General features: G+C 29.7%; 1 long non-coding RNA gene across 1 annotated transcript in view; it reads right to left on the reverse strand.

Annotated features, from left to right (window-relative positions):
• Positions 1 to 6,882: 6,882 nt before the first annotated feature.
• The window catches only part of LOC122269254 (uncharacterized), a 100,128-nt gene continuing 80,221 nt past the window's right edge, over positions 6,883 to 26,789 (reverse strand). Inside the window, exon 3 of the long non-coding RNA XR_006225085.3 lies at positions 6,883 to 7,321. This is a non-coding gene — a long non-coding RNA (uncharacterized LOC122269254). The remainder of the gene's footprint in view (positions 7,322 to 26,789) is intronic.

The following is a 26,789-nucleotide window of genomic DNA, read 5'->3' on the forward strand; positions in this document are numbered from 1 at the left end:
CATAAGGGCCTACGATTCTAAAACTGCTTCCTAAACTCATAGAACTCGTTTATTTTTGCTTCTTTATTGTTTTCATGTTTTATTTATTTTCCTTATTTTCCGTATAAATCTACTTATTTAATTCTCATTTAGTGCCTATGGCTCCTTTCTTGAGGCAGTTCTAGAAATACATCCTGAACTCACAAAATTAATTAATTTTTTTTTTTTGGTATAATTTGTCAATTTAAAAGACATTTAGTATTTGTGGTTCCTTTTTAGGAACAATTTTAAAGATGCATATTGAGTTCAAAAATTTTTTTTTTCTGTTTAAATCTGCAAATGTGTGCCTGCGATTAGTGCCTTTGATTCTAAAAATGCATTATATATATATATATATATATATATATATATATATATATATATATATATATATATATATATATATATATATATATATATATATATGTATATATATATATATATATATATATAAATTTTTGAGTACTTTTCACACTATTGTATTGATATATTTTGCTTTGGCTATATTGATGCAATATTAGAAAGCACTCTTTTTTGCGGATATAATCGTGTGAGCTGAAGAAAAGATTATATCTTTTATTTTCCGGATTTTTTTAAATCTTTTTTCCTGGTTTTTTGTTGTTTTTATTTATTATTATTTTTCTTTTTTCCCCCTTTTTCATTGTTCTGTAATTTTTCCCTTGTTTTCTCTACATTTTGAATTTTCTAAAAATTATAAACTTATATTGTTATAAACTAATATATTCAGCATTGTTTTAATCAAAAGTTGTTTGAATTACTTTGCATTAAATTTTGACTTCATTTTAAAATTTCCTAATTTCAATCGGAATTTTTAGAGCAAAAATTTTGTGAAATTATTTATTTTATTTTATTCATTTACCGATGCTGAATGGTTGACTGTATTTACTTTATGTCATTTTTCTTACCAATGAGGAAAGACTCTCAAACGTCTATTTTTATATATCCAATCCATAAAGAAATATTTTTTGATTTTTCGTAAAGGAATAATACCATTTTTACAAACATATGCAGCCATGCGGAGTACAACTTTGGGAGAAAGGACTAACAAGGGAAACTAGGGAAGTGTGACTCGCCAATTTTGAAATAAACTAGTGGGATGTATGCCTTATGAGGAATAATTTTAGGGGGCAACATTCGTTTCGGCCCATAGAAGGTTCTGTGAGAGATAGAAAATAATTCAATGTATAGAAAAATCGGTATTTTATCACTTCAATGCAGACTATTAGTTATTGTAATTGTCTCATAATCCAATTAATTTGTAATTAATTGGATAATTATTTAATTTGCTAATTAATAAATTAATTAACATTCGTTTAGGCCCATGGAAAGTCCTGTGAGAGATAAAAAATAATTCAATATATAGAAAAATCGGTATTTTATCACTTCAATGCAGACTATTAGTTATTGTAATTGTCTCATAATCCAATTAATTTGTAATTAATTGGATAATTAATTAATTTGCTGATTGATAAATTAATCAGAAAAATAATTATTAATAAATTGTTAATTAATTATTAATTAATTGTTAATTAATTATGAATTAATTGTTAATTAATTAATTGATTTGCAATTACATACTACAATTAATTGTGAAAGTTTTTTAGAAAAAAAATTAAACAAATTTGATGTCAATTTTTTTTTAAAATTAACCTAACTGGTTTTTCTGAAAAACTACAGATATATAAAATTTTCGAAATCAATTTTGACAATCAATTATATAGTACGTGAAAGTACCACAATGACATTATATAGTACGTGAAAGTACCACAAAATTAATTGAAGTATGAAACAATTACAGTAACTAATAGTCTGCATTAAAGTAATAAAATACCGATTTTTCTATACATTGAATTATTTTTTATCTCTCACAGAACCTTCTATGGGCCGAAACGAATGTTGCCCCCTAAAATTATTCCTCATAAGGCATACATCCCACTAGTTTATTTCAAAATTGGTGAGTCACACTTCCCTAGTTTCCCTTGTAAGACAACGGAATATTATAGCCAAAAATAAAATTATTATTTTCTTTTTACAATTCTGGCCTCATAGTATAGAAAGCTCTAACTCAAAAAAAAAAAAAAAAAATGTTTTCCACACTTGAAGACAAAATCTATTTTCATGTATAAAATTATTTTATCTATTCTCATCTATTCTATCTCATGTCATAAAATGGGGCATTTATTGTTATTATTATTACTTATATTATTTATTCTCACTTTTGAAACTATTATAATTATAATAATAATTATTATTATTAATATTATTATTACTATTATTATTATCAGCATCATAAAATATACTTTAGGACAATTAGTTTTTGAAATGATCTTTGAGTTGACTAGTGTAAAACCAAACTTGCATATGCTGCTGCCATCTATCGTTGTTAATGGTTATCTATCGTATTCTCGCTCTACAATTCTTTATTTTATTAATCTGTGTATAGTATTATTATCGTTATTAGTTACTACTTATTATTGGCAAAAAAATTGTGATTTTATTGGCATCATTAAATAATAATTTTTAGTTTCACTATTTTTTAATGATCAGATTTGCAATGTGTCTGCTTGCTACGAACTAAAGTCAAAAAATTATTCTATATTCTAGAAAATTATCTTGTTTCATTAATCACGATCATAAGGGCGTCGATTAATTTACTTTTTAATTTTTTATTTAATACACATATATACATATTATTCATTATCATAATATGCATATTATTATTTATTATGGTTTATTATTATCATATTTTATTATTATTGTATGTTATATTATTATATTTTCAGATATATAATATTTGGTATTATGCTGCAATCAATTAATTGTAACTCCTCCGATTATTCCAATAATGTTTCATAGTTATTCATTTCAGAATTTGTTTATTCTTCTTATTCCATTGAAATTATAAAATTCTTAAACCAAATACAAATTTAATTTTATAATTTGAATATTTTTAGATTAAAGTTATTTTATTAAAATTTCCCTGGAATTTTAAATTTATTCAATTCAATTTAAAGAATCTATTTTAATAATTTAAATAAAAATTTATTATTGTAAATAGATGTAGAATTCGAAAATGTGTTTCGATATTTTATTACATTTAAATTAATTTAACTTGAAAGTTTAAATGTGAAAATATTATTAATAAAGAGAAATTTCCTAATTAAGGAATCAATCTATTTTTTTTATAATTTGTCTGTTAAAAAAGATTTTTAATGACCGAAAAAGTACTTTTTTTAATCAAATTACAAATTAGTTTTCCTTTGTCATTAAAATTTTTTTAATAACAATATATTAGCCTATGTTTATATTATTTTTATGCATCATGTATCTGTGTTAAAATTACAACTGATTCCAAATGATGGTACTAATTATTATAATAAATTTTAGCCTTCACTTTACTTTTAATTGTTCATAATTTTTGTACTTCGTAGAGCATTGATTTTGACTACGATTATAATTTATAGAGAAGGAACAAAAGTTTAAAAAAATATCATGGATTATTATAAATGTCAATCATTGCTTTCAAGATCAAATTGAACTAAATTTATATATTTTTCCTTAGATCAATAATATGGAATTTAGCATTAACGAATACCTCTGACGAAGTAAATATTTTTTCAGTGGGCTACTAATTATTTACTAAGTTTTAAACGCATACAGAGCTTTAATAAATGGTAGATAACTCAGCATACGAAACATGTATTATAAATCACTTGTGAAAAATGTCTAGATTAAAGCAATCTTGACTCACTTTCCAACATGAATTAGCATCCTCTACGGAGGACAACGACATCTTTTGTCCAATAATTGGACAATTTTTTCAACTGCTAAGAGCTACAAAATTTGAAGAAAAAAAATGGTGCAGAAATAGAAGAATAAAAATATTTCTAATGGAAATTACTGTTGCCAACGTAGCAACAATTTTACAATAAAAAAAAATAGCTCAAATGGGTGCTGAAGAAAGGAGAGAGATAGGAGTGATTTGAGACTACAACAAAGCATCAAATTTCGCAATCATCGTTTTTACTCCAGTCTTTTTTTATTTATTTATTTATGCGCAGAGGGTGAGATATGAAAATAGCGTTTGTCTTCAGTATAAATCGCTGGGTTATAAACATTAATCATAAGCTGTCTGACAGATCATTGATCCACTCTAAACTTAAATCCAACTCTAGCAAGTGAATGAATTGAAATGAATAAATCGGGGACTTTTTCCAAATTGATATTCCTCTGATTATAAGAGAGAGAGAAATAATAATTCGCCATTCTAATTTGTGAAACTAGTTTGTCGTTTTTAATAAGTATGGATCAATGTTGGTAGTTTTGAAGCTGAGGAATAATTAATACAAGAACAGGGATTTATAATGACTCTTAATGAAGTAATAACCTAGAAAAGCTATATTGCCAAAGACGGCAACTTATGTTGTTTATCCGTCTTTGCCAATAAATCCAATATTTAAGAATAGACCTAATAAATTAAGTCTTGGGTAGGTCAGTTTATCTCAAGTTTTGATCAATTTATCTCAAATTTATAGTTGACAATCTTCTGACAATCTTAGTCCCACAATCATAAAACAAGTCTAATTTTAACATACTGCCATAGTTCATACATTTGACTTAATACGATTACCAAGTGGAAACATTAATTTTGCTGAGGTTAACACTTAACTAAATACGATCCTATAAGGAGTTTCGATGTGTCACGTTTAACATTTATGCCACCATTAACAAGAGATACCTGTTTTATTCCAGATTTTGTGCCATAATTCTGCATTCAATCCAATATCCAATCCTTATCCTTAACATACATAGTTCTTATACATAGAAAGTTAATCTTAAAATATTTCTATAAGAAAATAGCAGTGAATATACTCAGCTATTTTCTCCAATTTATTTGTTTGCTTTTAAAAACTCTTAGATCAAAAAGTATCTACACATGATGTAATCATATGCAGCGCCTACTGCGGTGCTGGAGAGTTTTTGCTACAAAGAGGATCTGTTGCCTTAAAACGAGGATTCGTGAATTTTACTAGGAATCAATCAAACATAACTTAATATCATAAGTTATGACTAATAAGATTGTGTCTCTAAAAATAAATACATTTTCACATTACACGGCAATAATTATTTTAACACGTAAACATAGCTTCAACACAACCTGACCACCCTGTTTTAAAGATAGCATTTATTTCTAAGATAATTCCTAATGATTATAAGAAAAGCCGGCCACGCTGACTGAAATCAGATGATAAAACTAATAAGAAGGACTTTAACTTTGAAATCAGATGTTATCATTCCGAATTTCGGAAATGAACTGAGTGCGGGCAACATCAAACGGGAATTTTCCTCCAGTTATACAGAATATCAATCTACTGGATGTTTGATTAATAGGGACTCGAAGGGGAATGTCAGTTTTAATCAATCCCCTCCCGACCCTGAACGTTGCCAATTGCCGACATCAAAGTAATGCAAAGATTTGAACTGATGAAATCTTTTCATTTGGCAGACGATAAAATGTAGAAAATTGATAAAGGGGTTTTTTCGCTCTTTTTTTTTTTTTTTTTTTTTTTCCCTCGAATTGTAACTTTTTCGGTAATATGCATGGATACAATGTTAAGAAAGCATGAAAATATTTGCTTTTATAAAATAGAAAAAATAAAATAAAAATAAAAACAAACATTATGATGATTAATAAGTCAAATTTTTGATTCAACTTTTGATGATTTAATAAGTCAAATTTTTACAAATAAATAATTTTAATATTTTAGTTAAATTTAATATATATCTATTGATAAGCTTATGATTTAATTCAATAATAAGCAGATGTAAAATACATATCTTAAAAACATATCTTCCAAAGAATACAGATACATATAGAATACAAGTAGCATTGAAGATTCAACAATACAAGTATACAAATAGCCAATACAAGTAGCATTAAATTAACCAATCAATAGATAAATACAAGTATGTTTCTAAATCTAGGGAGCAAAGCTACTTGTAACAAATAAAAGAAAAAGAAAAATTCCATGGACAAATCGGTTGCATTTTATCACTCAAATGTGTCAAAAATATTGCTACGATAATTAACCCTTTTGTAATTCGAATTATGCGACAAAGAAGATGATTAAATTTGTAAGGTCAGTACTTTGCAGACCTTAAAACAATAGGCAGACCTCGGCACTAAAAGTAGGCACTTTCTCACCACGTAATGTGAAAGTTGTTCAATGTAAAAGTTGCGTCAGAATGTCATTTAACAAAGAAAACTCACGGCATCATTCTGGCAATGTATATGAAAGAAACTTTTTATCTGTGCATAAAAGAGGCACGTAAATTAATTATTATTTTGATTTCACAGAACTTTTACACATCTATTCTTACGGCACCGTATTATTTATTATTTTCTCCATTCGGTATAATTGTTTTCTCCATTTGGTCTATTAAAAGTTTCTTATTTTATTAGTTTTGTGTCCGTTAGTTTGTTTTTGTCGGAAAGTTGATCAAATAGATTTCAGTTAGCAATAAATTTTGCGTGTACCATTTAAGAATCAATTGTTACTTGCATTGGCATGAGACAAAGAGCACCAGTTGAAATTTGAGCTTTCTAGCTAGTCATAATTTAGTCGAAATTTCAATTTACGGTAAATTCTATTTGGTGATTCCAATTTTGCTGATGAAGTTCTTAAAAAAATAAAGGAGCTTTGCGTTATTACCTTACCCGATGCTAACGAGTGGGAAAATCGAAATTTCGAATGCAGACGCGAAAGCGATCTCATAAAAGCGCAATAAAAAATTAATCATAATTGAAAATAAATTAATAAAAATTAGTTATTGCAATTATGATTCTTTTTTTATCGTTTGCTTTAATATCACAACACATTTTTCGAATTTAATGCTCCAAATTAACGAGCAAAATTTTCCGATCACATTAGTCTTCACATGCCGTAATTTCTAATCAAAACTCCGAGTGCCTCATTTATATCATAATACTCCCGCATCATTAATTAGGGCTTGATGAAAGAAAGTTTTCGAACGAAAAAAAGAAAGAAAGCTATTTGTTCTTTTTTTTATTTCATGTACAAAGGCCTTGATTAGTGATAACAAACATTAATGAATTTTATAACCTCCGTTCGCCAAATAAGCCGATGTTTTAATATGGGTGTTCCCGAGTTTTCCGCTCGACTTGGCGCCTCGCAGGGTGATGTCTGAAAGTGGCTGAGTCTACAAATGGGATTCTACTGCAGACGACTTTTCATTTCAGTCCGTAATTTCAATGTCATACCTGAAATAAAGTGAATATAATAAGAAAGCAACAGATAAGAGTGTTTTTGGATGAATGGGTACAGTCAATATAATTATCGTTTGCGAATGGGAGGAAATTTAATTATCGAAAAATTATAATAATGTTCTCCTTTTGATTATTATTGACGCTTGCAACAAAGAACCATGTAACAGTAGAGTGTTTACCCTAAATTGACAGAAATATGATCTTTTCGTAAATAATAGTTTGTTGTTGTTGCTTTCTTCAGTTTTTAACCATATAAATGTCCTACAATAACAGAAATTTGCCCTAATGTACCAAGAGAATATTGGACAGTTAAATATAGATCCTTTCGGGGCTGAATAGGGGCTCAAAGATATGGGCAAAATTAGACAAATATTATAAACTCCATATGGCCTATTAAATATTGAGATAATCATACAATTCTACATATTTTCTTTTCTTTTTATTTTATAAACGGCGTTAAACAGCCGATACAATTCCGAGTTTGCGACTGTCAATATTCAACTCCGTAATCTTGTCATTTTGAACCCAACCCAGAAGACAATGAAACTCCTGAATACAGCATTGGGACAAGCCAGCCTTCATGGAGAACTTTTTGATGAAATTAACCGGCATTTGTGTTACATGGAGAGGAAAGCCACAAAAACTTCCCACGGCAACTCCAATAGCAAGGGGATTATAATCGATGATTTGTCTACCATGTTTTTAAACTTTTGACTAAACTTTTTTAACTAAATAAATATGATAGTTGTACAAGTACAAAATTAAAAATAAGGAATTACATGGATATTTATTTAAAGTTAATAAAAGCATAATAATTAAAATTCAAAGATGACTGTTGAAAAATACGAAATATGTGTATTATTCTCTTATTCAATTCGCTTATATCAAATTAGTAAATCCAATAAGATGTCTTTATTGTTTAGTTTTGTAGCCATTTTATAAAAGTATAATAAACAACAATTGCAAACAGAACAAATGACACATAAGTGACAAATGATTATGCTGCTATAATGATTGAAAAATCACTACAGATTAAATTCCAAGAAAATAAGAGTACACGTTAAAATCGAGACAATTGTTTTTACAAAAATAGATATAAAATTTCTTGAGAATAGTTATTATTTAAAAAATATATATATATTCATTTTTATATACCTTGACAAAAAAATCTTTTGGTTATACTTTATTGCATTTTCAGTATAAATTGATTTAACGCTTATATTTTTAAAAACCTATAAGAATAAAACTGATTAAACTAAAGACTTCAATAGAAAGTCTCGTAAACAGCAAAAATCTGATTTCCAACAAGTCTGGTTCAAGTTTACTTACCTTCGGGCAGGCTATGAAAGGTTTTCTAGATTTTTTTTTATTTCTTTACTTTAAAAAAAAAATTATTGGAAAAGTTTGGTTTGAAAGTAAATTGCCTTTCTTCGTTCCTTGATCTAAGAATTACTTTATCTTCACAATTATTGGGATGCGAAGATAGTCCTAACATTAAATACAGTAAAACCGATTTATGAATCTTCGGTTCAACATTGGCAACGAGAAAAAATTTCTCACTGAGCATCTGAAAGTTTAAAAGATTTTAAAAAGATAAATCTCAGAGTACATAAATTGCTTTTGTACTTATCGTATGATCAAAAATTAAACCATGATTATTAAAACATTTTTCATTCTATATACCTTCAACTTTTTAAAAATATTTTTAAAATAACTTACGTTTAAAGAAATCTGTATTAATAAATTCTAAACTTATTTCGGTTAGAAACTTTTTTTTTAAATTCATTCTAAGAAAAAATTAAAAATAAGAACAAATTTTTTTCTTTATATGGGAGAGCAATAAGTTTCTTTATAGCTACATCTTAAAAAATATTTGTCCGATTGAAAATTTTAAGAATTTATATTGTTATAGATAAAGGCAAAAATCGTTTTTAATTTTTGTACAACCATCCGGATACCCGGAACCGGTAGGGTGAAAAATCTAAATTTTAGCTTGTACCCTAAACCGACTGTATAAAGTATTCAATTTTCACCGGGCACCCGGAAACGGTACATCTAAGCCAAGGGTTTCCAATTTACGTGAGCTTGGGGGCCATAATTAAAGACACCAGTCAAATGGCGGGCCATAACTTTATCAAAATTTTATATGGGGCTCTTTTTATGTTAGAAGGAACATTAAATATTACTGTCAGATTTTTATCAAGTTGTACAAAACAAAAATACTGAACTGCAAATTAAAATAAGAAGTAGATTTTTGAAAATATTTAATTGCATATTAAAAAATTCTGGCTACAATAACTTTAATGTGCACCTATGTATTAAACAATTAATGTGCAACAGATATCAAATTGTTAAGATATAAAACTCTAAAAAGGTTGGCATTAAAACTTACCTAGTGCCACACAAAATATTCAATGAGAGAATTGAGGTTTGTCTGTTGTACTTGCATTCGAATGGGAACTTAATAAAATAAGGATTATATTTTGCTTTCAAATATAGTTTTTTTAATATTATAAAGCAAAATAACAAGCATTACAAATAATTTTGTTACGTATCATTTTGAATCTTCTCTTAATTAGAAACATAGTGACAAGAATTTTTTTCTTCTTTTAAATTTAATTCTGTGATAAATTGACATTTTTTTCCAGACTTATTATGGTTTAAAGCAGAAAAGAAAAAAAACTTCTCGAGCATCTGAAAATATTTTTTTTTTTCCGCTCACGCCCTATTCGATTCTAAGAATTTAAATAAATATGATATTCATTACCTCCTTTATGCGTCTCAAAATATACAAATGTAAATAATTTCGTCCAAAGTTCGTGGTTTCAAAAAGTTAAATCATAGAATTTCTTCGAGAAAATTTCTGATACGTACATGCTAAATTATATTCACAAAACACAAAGAAACGAAATAAAAAAGAACAACATACACGATTATTTTTGTATTTGAATAAATATTTTCTTGGGTGCAAAACCTGAGAAATAAATTTTTTCTCACCGTTGGTATGTTAAATTTCACAGAAACGAAGAGATTAGGTTTCAAAAATGACAACTAAAATATTTTAGTTCTCGGGCCACAAAAAAAAGGCTTCGAGGGCCGCATCCGGCCCGCGGGCTGCCAGTTGGAAAGCCCTGAAGCAATGAAACATATTAAGAGACTTTCAAACAATTTATTTAGCAGCAGTAACCATTGATCAACTACAGCGAGAGGATATTTTAATAAACAGTGAAATAAAATGCAAGAAAAATCATTCAACTTTTGCACTATTTCTTATTTGCTGACCCCTCCTGCAATTTTTCAAAAAAGTAATAATGCAAGTCGAGTCAAGCTGTTGACCATCCACCTCACCAGATGGCCTGCATGTCAAAATTTTTTTCTTTTTCTTTTTTTTTAAAAAAAGAAGAGAAAAAAACTTTAACACGGACTTTCAGTCAACTGACCTTCCCTAACTACCACTCCCCCCCCTTCCTTTTCTGATACCTTTATCCCCTTCCCCAAGTCCTCTTTATCGATTTGATCCCTGTCCCCCACACAAGCAGTCTCAGCCCCACCTTAAAAATCAGCTGGGGGCTGGGGCACATTTTTTTTTTTATCTTGATTAATCCACCAACTTTAAACATGAATAGGACTAACTTATGTCTCTAAAAAATTATATAAATAGGAAAAAAGTGAAGGCTTGGCGAAATTGCCAGCTGGTGTAAGTTAATTCGCCTTCAGTTTAATGGTACTCCTTACTGAAGTTGCAATACTTAATCCCCCTGCAAATTAATTTAAGGTCTTTAGTTTTCCTTTTCGATGCCATTGAATATTGGGAATTTAATAACGAGAAAAAACGTCGAGTGATTTACACAGCTTGTCCCTCACTTTATTTTTGAAATCAATATCGGCTGAAGTTCATTTCGAAATTATTTTAGCCCGTGTATAATTAAATGCGGGGCATGGTGATTATTTTACTAAAATGAGATTTCGGGGAAGTGTTTCTTTTTTCTTTTTTTTCCCACTCGCTTTAAAAAGTTGTTATAAATTTAATAAGTGTGCCTTAAAAAAATTGCTTTTTTTTCTGACCTTTCAAAATATTTTTAGATCATTTAGAAGTTTTAAAATTAATTATGATTCAGAGTATATATTTTTTTTACTTTATTTTTACAGAATGGGAAGCTTACTTTATATTTTATTTTATAATCGGCGCTGAAACGTCGACCCATTTTTGGGTTTACGACTATCAATGTTCATCCCCGTAGTTTTGTGATTTTGTATCAAACCCAGAAAACGAGTGGATTGGAACTCCTGGATTGGAGCAAACTAACCTTTATTGAGGCCTTTTCGATGGAAGCAAACAGCCTTTGCGTTACGAAGAAAGAGAAACAATGAAATTCTCCAACGGTCAACCCGATGGCAGTGGGATTCTAACCCATGATGAGTCTACCGTTGAGGATAGTTTGCATCACCACGGTGGTCGATGCGAGCAGGGAGCGGAATGCGTACTGACCATTCATTGCCAGGGTTTGAACCTCGATCACCTAATTGAAAGACGAGCACTCTATTCCTTGAGCCATTGCAACCCGCTTATTTTATAAACAAATTTTGTAAAAGCAAACTCGGAATGTGTAGTATAAAAAGAAAAAAAGAAACATCAAGATTATATTGAAACCAAATGGACCAAACAGCTGCTAGATTTTACTCAGACGCTTGCTTTACAAAGTTTGACAATAAAAATTTGTAAAGGAGAAAAAAGTGAACTAAAAAAAAAAAATGAGTAAATTATGCAGCATTATTAATTTTTTTTAAAAACGAAAGAAGAAAAAGACTTGTTTTGGAATTTTTACAAATATTTCAAAAGAAATAATGGATATCTCTAACATGAGCGACGATTTCGAAATCAATTAGAGAAAAACGGATGGAAATAAAAGTAATATGATTAGCTGCATTTTACGTGAGATACCGGAGTTTGTTTCCTCCATGTTCAAAAATTAGTTGTCGATTTCGCCACAGGATGCCACTGCTAACTATAAAAACAATGTCAGTTGAAGAGTTGCACTCAGGGACTAATTGAATAAATGAGTTACACTAATCCAACTGAAATATTTGCACAGCTGTCTGCTAATTTTTTCCTCAGAGGGCGCCACATTTTTGCTAGAATTAATGGTCATTTAGAAAACCCTGGTTTGTAATTGTCATTAAAAGGCAAGCTGTTGACAACTTTAAAAAATAATTTTAAAAGTCAAAGAGAATAAATTACTAATTTTTAAAGTGCAGTAAATGGTACATTTCTATCGCCTTTTATAAATATTAGAAAAAGGAAGTTCAGAAAAAGTAATTTTTCTCATAAGTTATATAGGTCTCATTGGTTATTAATTAAACCTCTTTTTTCATTAACGCATCAATTGTATTGAATGCTTAATAAATAAAAACACCGGTCTTATTACAAACTGATTTTTTGTTAACCAAGTGGTGAGGATAATTGGCGCTCTAATTTATATAGATATTGCCATTAAGTCTGATAAATGTCTACTTTCTCCGGTAAATATCACATTCTGGTAGTTGCAGTGGTTTATGTCCGAAATTCAAGATTCCCCCAATTTCGCTCCTACACCGGGAAATATTGACATTCATCAGCGAATGTTGATTAAAAAAAAATAGTTAGTTAACGCTAATTTCTCTTTATTATCTTTCCATCATTGCAACGCTGAATATCGTCATTTGCCACTATACACTGAAAAAATTCGGATCAAATTACGGTAAAAAATACAGGTGCCGGTACATTTTACAGTGAAATTCATTTTTACCGGAACATGTTACGGAACGAAAAATCCGATGTACCGTAATTTTGACAGTAATAACTACTTTAAAATCATTGAATCACTCTAATTAAATAAATATTACTGCAAAAATTACGATATAATATTTACAGTAAAAAGAATTTTACGGATGACGCACCCAAAATGCAGGTACTTTATACCGTATTTTGATCCGGAATTTTTTGCAGTGTAATTAGGAAATATTGAAGTTTTAAAAAAAATATTTTATTCAACAGCATTGAATGATGACTGTCAATATTAACTGATTTAAGAAAGAAATACTGAAATATAATGCACATTTTGATGTCGGCATTCGAGCTGGATGATGCAGACATTCGTTAATTTCACTCTCTCTCTCAGTAACAGTCTCTCTTTCTCTCTCTCCGTTCGTATAAGAAATATAATCAGCTAAAAGATCTACAACATATCGTAACAGTTTGCATCCTTTTAGTAAAAGAAGCTGTGGTAGTTTCAATGTTCCGCATTTATTTATAAAATTTAATATGTTTATTTTAGACCCTCGGGACAATAAAATCCACCCATATTGGGATTTTCATTCAATCCAAGTTTGAAAGCAAAGCTCGCTGCCACCAAGCAAAGTAAGGTATTTTTCTAGTATATCTAATAACATTTGAAGGTATTCCTGGATTAAAGATTACACCATACATATTAATTTACTCCCTCAAAATTCAATAAATTTTTCTCAAAAAGAGAGAGAGGGGACTTTCTTATCTATGATTCCAACGAATTCCTTCTTCTTTCTTAAGAGTCACAGCCCACATAATTGCGAAGCCAGGACAAAAGCTGTGAGGGGGAGGGGCATATGGTCGGAAACACTTCATCCCCCCTTCTATTTTCTTCTAAATGTGTGCAGGGGTGTATTCTGATGGATAGCTGAGCAGAATAGGAATCAAAAGAAAGCATAAGGCGTAGGGGTAAGTTCTTGATGTGGGGGAAGTTAGACAACAGGGATAAAATGATTAGATAGTCTGGTGGGGGATATAGATTAATCTAAAAGAGGAAAAGTTCTTTCTCGCCCCCCTTCCTAAGCCTTCAGATGCAGAAAATGGATGAGGGTTAAAGTCCCCAACCCCAAACACTTTCTTCTGCATATATTTTCCTGGGGGTGTAAGGATCTGAAGTTGAGAAGAACATCGTCTGCGTGGGGTGAGATACCGCGTTATTATGGAATATGAAAAGGGAAAAAAAAAATTGAAGAAAGGGCTTTGAATTTATGGATAATCTGAGGTAAAAGTTTTCTTCAGCATCCTCTTTTAAAGATAGAGAAAAAAAACTTTTCCGGAAAATCGTCCATCATTTATTTTGCATATGAAATTATTTTTAAAATCTTGTATAAATATTTATTTTCAAAGACTGAGAATCATTTATTAAAAGTCTTTTATTATTTAAGGGATAGAACTCATAAATCTTTTCAGGGAGCTAAAATCGGTGTGCATAAATTAAATTATCGTCTTAATAACTGTCAATAAAGATGTAAGCTCAAAGGCGAATTTAATTCTGCTTTATTAAATTACCAGATTTCAAATTAAAAAAATAATTTCGTTTAATCATATTTCTGAATTAATTAATAATTCAAAAATAAAACTAAAACCTGTGCTTGTTGATCAAATATTTATATTATTTATTTATTCAGGATAAGAAAATCAATTATATAGTGTCTAAATCTTTGGTTTGGTTAATCTACGAGTATAAGCATATTACAAACAAGTGCTATTTTATTTTATAACCGTCGTTGAACAGCCGGCCCATTTTTTGGGTTTACGACTACTTATGTTCAACTACGTAGTTTTGTAATTTTGAGACCGATCCAGAATACAAGGAAACTACAGGATAAGTATTGGGAGAAATTTGCCATCGTGGAGGACTTTTTAATGGAACTAACCAGCATTTGCATTACATGGAGAGGAAGACCACGAAAACTTCCCATGATCAGCCTAACAGCAAGGGAACTCTAACCCATGACCCGTCTACCACTGAGGATATTTTACGTTAGCACTGTGGCTGGTGCGAGTCGCGTGCAGAATTCGTATCGATCAGCTATCACTGGGATTCAAACCCGGTTCACCTCATTGAAGGCAAACGCTCTATCCCCTGAGCCACCACGACTTAAACAAGTACTATTAAAAATTTTGGAGAAAGAAAGTATTCTTTTACGAAAATATTTTTAGAATTCTAAATTGAAAAAAAAATAAAATTTGAAATAACGTAACTTTTTAACGAATAATACTTAATATTATTAAGTACCATTTTCGGAATTATTTATAGAAATTAGCAATTAAAGATCTACAATTTATTTCATTAATTATGATAAATTAAATTCAACCATCATTTTCTTTTAAATTTAAATAATTTTGACTTAAATACCTAACAAATTTTAAAAACTACTATATGTTCTTTTTTTTAAAGCCTATTACAGTTTTGTTTGTATGCACCACTCATCAAATTAGTATTTAAGAACATTTTAATGAGCATTAAAAAGTTCATCCACATACAAGATGTAAAGTAATTCCAGAGGGATAAATTTTTTTAGGTTTTATAATTATAGACCGTGGTCTAAAGCCATTTATCCTTCCGATCTAACAGAGTCAACTTTTATTTAATTTAAGCTCGTAAAAGAATGTATCATAGTGCTTTGCAAAGCAACATTCAAAGTGTAATAAATGCACAAGTTCTTTAAATAATGCGAACTTTTTTCACCAGCAGTATCACTTTAGTTGCTCGTTTGAGTTGAACTGGTCTCTTCTTAAAAACGTTGTCTACGCCATTTTCTGTTTGTAAACAAAAGTGCCAAATGGTCGTTTTTACTTCGAGTCTTTACCTTTAAAAATCTATTTTGGAAATTTAGATATTGTCAGTATATTTATGATCCATCAATTTGTATTATGTCAGTATATTATCTGTCAGTATATTATGACCTAAATCCATGATTCACGTTTTTCATGAAATGCAAATAACAAAAGAAAAGTATTTTCACATCGGCCCATTACAGGCCAACCGGCAGATGATAGTTAAAGTTCTATAATTTCGTGACAAACGGCATGATTGTGCCAAAGTGCTCAGCGTTGCGCACAAGCCGTCTTTACGTCCCAGATAAGCTGATAGCCATTGATCCAAAGCTGTGTGAGCATCAAGTCGTTACTGTAGATTGAACCCCACATTCCTTCACGGTATCAGTACAGTGCTTTTAACCACGTTGTTCTTCATGAAATATAAACGAAAATTATTAAAAGTTAAAAAAAATTTCCATTTACAGTTAAGATATTCTTGTATTTTTTCCCACACAATTGCAAAAGAATATTTAAAATTTTATTTTTAAATTTGTGCGAAAAATCATATTTTATCCCTTATTATACTTTATTTTATTTCGCTTGAGAGTAGCATTTACTTGCTAAGAAAATTAATTTCTTAATAATAGATTTAAAAAATTAGTGTCCTTCGTTTTTGATTGGATGCCTAAGGTCACATCCCTCCTCTTCCCCTCTCTGCGTATCACTGTTTAGAATCTAACTGTTGATCTAAACTTTAGATCAACAGTTCCCAATTTTTCCTCGGCAATGGAACCACAAATGATCAAACTTTTTTCGGCGGAACCCCAACTTCATAAAAGATGATGATAATTATGAGAGTATTCAACAATAATATAGTATTTTATAATAAGATTTAATTCATTAGTAGGACGAAGGAAATTTTTTTCATCGTTTTATCATTAATAATTTTAAATTATATTTTATATCCTATTGTTAAATTTGCAGTCCTAGAGCCTTGTCTAGTCTAGTACTGAAATCGTTTTTGCTGTATATGCATAAATTGGAAACGAATTAAATGAGTCGAATTATGGACTTCTTTAAACTAACATTTAAAAAGAACTGCTTAAAACGTTGAAAATAGTTATTTGGGAAACATATTTCTTTACTAGCAAATTTAGTTAATTTAATTTGATTCGAAAAGCCTAGTGGGAAATAAGAATTCAGTTTCTTTTAAATGCTCGTCTTTTTCTTAATTTACTTAATGTATTGTTATAAAAAAATTATGTATTTCTCTTTTTAACAGTGCTATTTCTTTTTTATTGGCAGAATTTCATAAAGGCAACTGAAATATCAAATGCATAATGGCTTATTGATTATTAGATTCAAATATGAATAAAACTTCTATAATCTTTGCGGGTTAAAAAAAAAATAATAACTCTCGGAACCACTTGAACTCTTTAGCGGAACTCTAGGTTTCTGCGGAACACCATTTGGTGTACCGCAGAACACAAATGATCAAAATGAAACATTAATTTGATAAAGATAACGAGCATTCGGCTTTATTGAATATTTTTCCAAATTATTTAATTATATAGTAGGTTTTATACTTATTTACACATTAGGAATTTTCCAAAGCAAAACAAAAATAGAACGTTATAAATTAATTTTAAAATGCTTTAATTATGTTTTAGGAAAGATTTTTTATATGTTATTGTTGTTTCTAATGTCACTCGTCACTGTCAGCTGTCCTGCTTGGTGAAACCAAGCGAATTAATGCAGAGGGTACGTTTCTTGTTTTTCAGTGAAGTCATCGATGGCCAAGAATATGACTTGAGCCACACACACATCACATCCCGTTTATAGGGCGTACCCATTCATACATCTATTCATTCATCCACAGATCTTACTTTTGTCCTGAAACAGAGAACGACCAATCTCTAATTCAGTACCCCCAGAGGTATTGAGTTGTCATGGGAACATGGAGGACTTCGTGACCTAACAGATTTAACATGCACCAGTCTCAATTTACTACACGGGGAGCCTTCGGCAGGTGGGGGGTGAACTGATTTTTTTTATATAGACATCAACTGTATAAATATTTCTTTTTTAATCGATAATCACAAATCGAAACCGTGCAGAACATTTTTAATATTCGGTATGATAAAACAATAGAACATTTCGGAACCAAAACTAACAGATTTTATTTTAAAAAACATTCTTATGGATTGCTGCAAATCTGTAACGTTATTAACTTAGTACATCAGACGTCAAGAAGAAAATTTTGTACTTCAGAACATCGACAGAATAAAATTTTCTTCTTAATCGATAATCACAAATACAAATTGAAAAGAAATTTTTTAACATAATTTCTACGATAAGGTACTAGAACATTTTGGAACCTAAGTAACAGATTTTATTTTAAAAAAATAATCCTATGAATTGCTGCAAATCTGTAACGTTATGAACTTATTGCATCAAATATCCAGACTTCAAAAAGTAATAAACCTCAGTTTTAGATAGCAACCAAAGCTGTTTATGCTTTCGCAATAAACCCATCTTCAGAACAACCTCTCTAAGGACAAGTATCATAAAACTATCTCTGTCATAAAAATGGTCATAAAACAACATAAGAAAGATTGCAGAAGAGAAAGCAGAAAGAAGAAAAAAAATTGACTGGGCGTGAAATCGTAAATAGATGTTACAAGCAGTTTAGCACATTCCAATCACTGATTTTTTACTACTTTTTCACTTTTGGATGAATGGATTTCTATCTCGAATTTTTTGTTATCAGGTTCTTACATCAATGGATCAAAGTTTGCACCTCATTTTGTCTTGTATTTGAGTAAATGACCATAAAAATAAAAAAGGAAAGTAAATATGCATTGATATTAAACAACTTTCAAGTAAAGCACATACTTTTGCAACCCCTAAGGCGACAAAACTACTATTTTTAGTTAACTATACTCTACATACATTCAATACTGTTTCTATAAAAAGTGTAAAACTAAAAGTTTTCAAAAAGAGTTATAAACAGTTGTTTAAACAGTTTTCAAAACGAGTTATAAACAGTTGTTTTAAAACTATACTATGTAGTTTCCATGAAGCTATAGATTTTATGGTCGGTTGAGTTGGACCCAGTGGGTTTTTTCAGAATCATTTACTTGAAAAAGATCCTAATTCTGATAAAAATTTTGATTTTCTTTTAAAAACTATTTTGAAATATACCTATGACCTATACCCTTTCTTTCAAAAACTAATTCTTTCAAAAACTATTATCTTTCAAAAACAAAACTTGCATTGGTAATGTTACAGTTCAAGTATAATTTTTATGACCAAATTACAATTTTTAAAGAATTGTTTGCTTTTGCATCACTTTTAAACAAACTAATATCAGTAAACTTTTTTAAAATTTCGTATCATTGAAATGTGCTAAACTTTATTTTAAAAAGCGTTTTTAATATTTTAAAATCTGTATTGCTCATAGATTCCGTGAAGCATGTAAAATGCAAATAGTTTATCACTTTTTTCCATTTTTGATATTCTTATAAGGTAAGTTGACAAGATTTATTATTAAAATTAAGGTTTAGGTCCTAGTTAACTAGGACCAAAACTTAATTTATAGGCCTTGCGGATTAATATCAACCTCAATATCAATAAAAATTGCAAAATTTGGGTGAAATCAGTTGAATAGCTTTTGAGAAATCGAATCTTTTTCAAGCTCTTCACCGCAAGAGAATGCTGTACAGATTTGGGTGGAAAGTGTTGACATTTTGCAGCCTTTTGAAAAGGAAAAAATCTTTTTCTTATTACTTACTCAAGCATTAGAGTGGGCACTCTTTATATACTTATTGATGAAACACAAAAAGCGATTTAGTATACGTTATCCCGTACAGTAAAATTTTGCTTTTGTCGCAATTTCATTCCCACATAAAAAAAGCTTACCTTCCAAGAATTTTGATACAGTTAATTAAGTACAATGATTGAGGCGTAATTACTTTATCTGAATAAACGATTAGCAAAGTTCGTGCGATTGTTTATTTATTGCTATATTGGAAAAATCAATCATTTATAATTTTACATTAAATCTTTAATATTTATTTACAAATAAATCGAAGACAAAAGCTTCCTTGTATAAATTATAAATCTATCGACTAAAATTATCACTGTATAGTCGCGTACATCATCAACAGATATCAAAAGTGCGATTTTTGTATCTAAAAAATACTTATCCCTGCTATCGGACCAAAATTTTTAATCATAATCTATGAAAAACTGGATTAAATACAACTTCTGTTTATAATATTTCTGACACTCTAAGCGGCAACATTGTATAAATGATGACACATGATTTGATCTCTGATAAAGTATTTAAAAGAATTTCGATTACAGCAGAGGAGTTCAACCGTAACTGTGACTAATATAGTTCTCAGTTTGGCAACAACCAATCTGAATGCTCATGATTTTAATCATCTCTCAGAATAGCAAGTATCGCGTTGATAGATTGATTGCGGTTGCCTCGCGATCGCCACTTGAGTTTTCATAAACAAAAAATTGATTATTTCTTTCATTATTTAGATAAAAAAAAAATCAACGAAGTGTGTTTGGATTGCTGGTGAATAACCTCGCCAACTGCGCCAAACTCTACATAAAACGTACGGGGTCCTAACTAGTTACAACAGGGTAAAGAACAAATTAGCCGTGGAACTATTATATGTTGTTGCTCTGGGGTTACTTTAGGGATTTTATGAGCTGAGCCTTTATAGTTTGATGTGTTTCGAATTTGCAACAAATCAAAAAAAGAACTCGTGTCATTAGATGAATTTTTCTCTTTCGATGAAAGCTTTAAAATATGGATGGGGGGATAAATTATTTTGGATAAGATAAGAATGCGCCATTTCAGATAACCTTGTAGAGTTTGTTGAAAGAATAAGTTCTCCGTAGAGATTTGATTCCTTGTCTTCGCCGCAGTTGAATGAAATGCTTATAATTAAGAAGCACTTCTAAACTCTTGCTCTGAGAAACATAAAAAGATATGTTACATGAGATAAATTTTTAGATTATACATAAAAAGTGCCGAAAATCTCTGTGGCATTAACTCTGACTGTTTCAAGTAATTTTTCAGAGAGGAAAATGCTTGTTGACAATTTTGAAAAAGTGACAACTGAATTTATACATTACTGGGGAGTTCTGTCCCCCGTTCGCTTATCCATATCGTTGCTATGTACTAATTTTTTTTTTTTTTTACTGTTAGCAGATTTATGAATCAAAATTAAAAATGCTCAATAAATCGATTCCAAAATTTTATATTCTATTAAAGTAGACTTTATTTCATAAATTTGGGTGCCGATTCCAATCGGGTAAAATTTAAACTTATAACTATTTGCTCGGATATCATTGATACTTCATCCATAAATTTTTATTTTTAAATTTTATTTAATTTTAGGTTACCATAAATACTTTACAAATGTTTCTCTTTAGACATATTATTCATTAATAGTGCGAAAAACGTAACTTCTAGCATTTCTATTTAATTTTAAGTAATTATATTGTTATAATTAGTTTAACTGATATTGCCTGAACAAATTTTTATAAAAATGCATTCGAAGAATGAATGCAACTTATCAAAAACTAAATATAATTTATTTAAAATTTAACGATTTTTAAAACTGTCTATTCAGTATGTTTGTTTATCTTAAAATGTTGCGTAAAACCATTGAATCAATTTATACCGTAAAAAAGAAAAACCACATTTAGTTTTAAGTCCTTAATTTTGAATAAGATTGGCACATCATCCATTTTAATAAAATTATAACAAAAATGACAAATTAATAAATAGTACAATTGTTAAAAATAATTTAAAATATTTTTAACGCAAAGAACACATCTCATCCAAATACAGCTTCCTACAAGAACAAGGAAAGCTCTGATTGATCGAAAAATTACATCATCCCATAAAGAGACAGTTTGGAATTGAAATTTTAGTCTAGTACTTCAATTCCAAACAACCTCCTTATGTGAAAGGATTTTCCTCTTTTTCGCTGATGAGTGAAAGTAGGAAATGTATGACTCCATTTTCCAGAAACCTGCACACCAACAAAATTTATTTTCGATTTTAGAATTTGCAAAACGTCATTAATTTTTTTCCACTGAGCCGATGATAACGAATTTCACTCCTAGGTTATATTACAGAAATTTCAGTGCTGGGAATACTGGGCAATGGCCATTAACTTAAAAAAATATTAGTGTTGTGAATACCGGGCAATGACCCTTTACCTTAAAACATCAGTTTAAGGAATACCGCACAATGGCCCTTAACCTTAAAAAAACATCAGTACAGGGAATACTGAGCAAATGTAAACTGAATAAACGCCCTTGAACTTAAAACCGTCAGTGTAGGAAATTTCCTTTAACCTTAAATATCAGTGTAGGGAATGACGGTATGACGTAACTGTCGCTGCAACTATTAAACATCAATTCACTAGTATATAAGACATGCTAACTTAAATCAATCTTGAGGTACCATTTGATAGATGAAAGTTGGTATTGTCTGATACTACTTTCTCCACACCGGCAATGGTTCACACATTAATACCGGTTATTATTACTTCCAAACCAATTATTATAAATAATAACAAAGTCTTTCGGTAAACGTGATAAAAATTACACATTGCCCTTTTTAAATTTGTCCGGTATTCGCTACGCTGATTTTTTAAGCCTAAGGGCCATTGCCCGATATTCCATGCACTGACATTTTTGCAAAATCTCCAACTGGAAAAAAAGATTAAAAAAATACTTTTTGAAAATTTTGAAATCAAAAACAAATTTTATCTGCTGTTTCGTTTTCGTAAAAAATGCCCATTATGATCAGTAATAAAAACAAACAAGATGCTTTTGTAAGAAAGCAGCTTAAAATTGAAAGACTAGTCTAAAATTTCAAGCTGCCTCCCTAAGCTTATGCTGCCTTTGACGTAGTTACTTCGACCAATCAGAGCTTTACTTGTCCTTCTCCGTTTATATGTATTTCCCACAAATGCATAAATATCTTTCTTATTGCAATAGAACAGAATAAAGAAGCAAGAAGAACAGAATAAAGAATATTGCAATAGAACAGATATAGTTATATTAATGGCAGACAGTTAAAATCACACGGCAGGATCCAGTTTTCCCTCACTGACTTTCATATCTTTTTAATTAACCGCAGCAAAAAATTAATATAAGTCATTATCATATACTAGGAGGCTCCGCCCCCTGCTCGCTAACGCTCTCCTACCCCCGAGAATCGCTACGCAATCCTATGTGGTTCACGCCGTGGAACCATGGCTCGCTGCTCTCGCTCGCCAATGAACACAATGTTCTAGCACAAAGACTCTGTATATTATCATCAAAGACATAGTATTTTATCATCAAAGACATAGTATTGTACTTATGTAGAAGAATTCTATCAATGTTCTTATTGGCTTTTAAAAAAAGTATATTAGCTATTTAGATTGTACATGGTGAAAAAATCAAAACATTAGCTAAATGAGAAACATATTAGCAAAATAAATGATCAAATATTGCAGTTACTCACCTAAATTCAACTAAATGTGTATAATAAATTAGTTAATGCTAGAAATTCTGAAAGTTTTAGAAAAAAATTTTATTATTTAAAAATATAAACTTTAAACCCTAACTTTTCCTTATGAGATAATAACCCTCAAAAAGTCTTTCATTTTCAAGAACACAAAAATTTGTTTTATCGCCAAATGAAATATTTTTTGGTGATCAGCATTATTGAAATCAATTTCTATATTAATTAACATTTGTGACAAAGTACATAACATTTCAGAACAAAATAAGGATGTTTTACATACAATAAATTAAAATGCATGGCTGTTAGCATTACCCGAGAAATACCACGTGGAGGTCGGCATGCTGCATTTCTAATCGGGGTGTTTTGATTTTGGCAGTTCCCTTTGCCTACTGCCAATAGAAGTTTCAATTAAAATTTTTTCAAAAAACATTTTTTTCTGCAAAGCTCTAAGAAATTAACACTAAGCATTTAGAATTTCTTTGAAAACTCAATTATAGATTTGGCATCTTGGAGCAATTACTGAAAGGCTGTCAAATGACTTAACTCTTCGACAGGCCAACATAAAGTTGTCCATGACTAAAAACTTGTTTAGTCAATACTAAACTGATTTTCTCAAAAGTCTGACCTTGTGACTTATTTATAGTCATGGACAAGGCCAGCCTAATTAATTCCTAATTGAGTTTAAATTAAATATTATCATGTTTTTAGGGCATGGATCTGAATTGAACAGCCTGATAATGCTCACTCTGGTTATTGTTTCCGTTTTTAAAAGCGCTATATGTTGAGCCAGTTTAAATTAAATATTATTATGTTTTTAGGGCATGAATCTGAATTGAACAACCTGATAATGCTCACTCTGGTTATTGTTTCCGTTTTTAAAAGCGCTATATGTTGAGCCACCTCATGTGACATTTGCCATGTGATATTTTTAGCAGCAATCATTGGTCAATTTTCTAACGTTGCCATTCGGGGAGTTGTAATAAGGCTTTTTTTTTTGGTGCCGTGTAAGAGAAATATATATATAGATTAACTACAGTCAGGTATTTACTGTTAATATATCAGTTTGCTTGGAAAGCGAAAATAGTAATTGACTGTTGTAAACTTTCCAACTGTGTTACAACAATAAATCTTAAATTTTAAATATATTTTTGAGAAATGATTACTGAGAAAAATTATTTGTGTTCACTAATAGACTTTATTAGAATGCTAAGGGAAATGTTGATTGTTGCTTTATAAAAACATTGTAAGAAAATCCGAATAAAGTTACGATTAAGAGTACTGGAACGTTGAGGGCCGGTAATTTTTACCGTGAAATCCACATTTGCCATAAAATTTTATGAAACAAAAAATTTTAATACAGCGTAATTTTTATCTAGAGTAAATTTTACTGTAAAATCACTGAATCATTGTAATTAAATAAATATTACTCACTGAATAAAATCTTACGGTAAAAACCGATTTTACGGTAAAAAGGATTTTACGGATGCTGTACTCAAGATGCCAGTTTTACCGAAATTTTAGCCAGAATTTCTTACAGTAAAGAAACGACAATTATTGCGAAGCAATCATCAGGGCTGATAAGCGGCAATGAACAAAGGGCTTAGCACCCTATTCCGGATTATTTATATCCTTTAATAGATCTTAATCTTAATAGAATCGTAAGGGAAGTATTCGGAAATGGGAAGCTTAAACAAACACAATTAAATACACAGTGAATAATTTCTTGGAAAATTTTGTTTTATACCAACATTGTAAAAAATTCCGCATAAAATTACGAGAAAATAATTTATTACGAAGCAAACAAAAAGTAATTGCGTAGCAATTATCAGATGTTGGCGAGCGATAGAGAACAATGGCCGTAGCCCTCCCCATTTAGTGACAAATGAATAATTTGCATGTAAATATCCTTATATTTTTTAAACATTATTGGGCAATTCCACGAAATTGTCAACTTTTAAGTGAAATTTTTTTTTTATGAATTGCATATTTTAATTTTAAAAATATGTTCAAAAATAGCCAAAGTCTACATATTACTGTTAAATTTTTGATAATTTTAAGTTTTTTGAATCTGGCAGCATTCTAAAGTAATCACATGGCTGACAAGTGAATTCTTCACATTTGTGCTCAAATTGTTTTCTTGAAAAATACTTATAAAATAAAAGAAATGTATCTTTCTTTTGCAATATTTTGATAAAAATATGCATATAGTACAAAATTTAAACATTTAAAACATAGCCTTTAAGTCATTTTAAGTTTAATATATTAAATAAAAGTAACTTTTTTTTGTGTCATTCCGTCACATGTTTTAGTATATTTTTTTAAATAGCAACTGCGTTTTTGAATGAAAATGTGTATATTTTGGAATATAAAGCTGATGTGGCATAAGAATCAATGATAAATTGTAAAATTCTATGCATTTGATTATTAACTTCCAATAATTAGCGTGACGGAATGACACATCTTCGGCGATGGAATGACAAAACAAGTCCTTGAGAAGCTTAGTCAAAAACTAGGGAATTATTTTTTTTTTTCAATTAACCTAATGGCTAAAACAGCTGTTGAAAGACAGATAAAATGTTGAAAAAGACCAAGATCCCCATGATATGATGAAGAAAAAAAACAGAGAAAGAAAGGCAGAGAAGAAAGCTTCCGCGACAAAAGTTGGACTTAAAAAACTCAGAAGTGCAAACGCTGTTGTGCAGAGATTGTGTAAACAAAGAAAAAATCAAATTCTACCAATCTCTTCACATACAAATAATTTAAATTCCCTATACAAATTCCTGCAGAGTCTTGGTAAAGCCAATAAAAAAAATTGTACACTCACCATAAAAAAAATTGTACACTCACTTCCAAAATCACCAATAGAGGTAAAAAAATTAATTCAGTCTTTATTTGAGAAGTATTTAACATCGAACTCAAAAGAAACTAAGTGAGAAAAGTAATGTTGATGACCTGTTTAATTTGGTTAAAAAATTTTACTGTCAAGATGATGTTAGTTACAAGCCCCCAAGTATGAAGGATTCAGTCATAATACAAACTCTGACAGAGTAACGAAGAGTGCAGACGCAATATATATACTTATGGCCTTAAAAGAGGCTTTTCATAAAGAAGCATATATTGATGTAAAGTGTGTCTTATCTCATTTTTGTTCTTATTCTTATTTTTGTTAAGTGTATTTCATTAATACCTCACAGCACATGCACCTATAAATACCATGTAATTGTGATGTTGTTCTAAAAGGCCAAACAAGATGTTTGGCTGCTCTAAAACGGCACATAATATGTAAAAGAATTTTATGATTTCATAAAGTCAAAGCAACAAAT

This window comes from Parasteatoda tepidariorum, chromosome 7 (assembly GCF_982258835.1).
Source record: "Parasteatoda tepidariorum strain Cologne lab strain chromosome 7, Ptep-v5.0, whole genome shotgun sequence".
Taxonomy (NCBI): domain Eukaryota; kingdom Metazoa; phylum Arthropoda; class Arachnida; order Araneae; family Theridiidae; genus Parasteatoda; species Parasteatoda tepidariorum.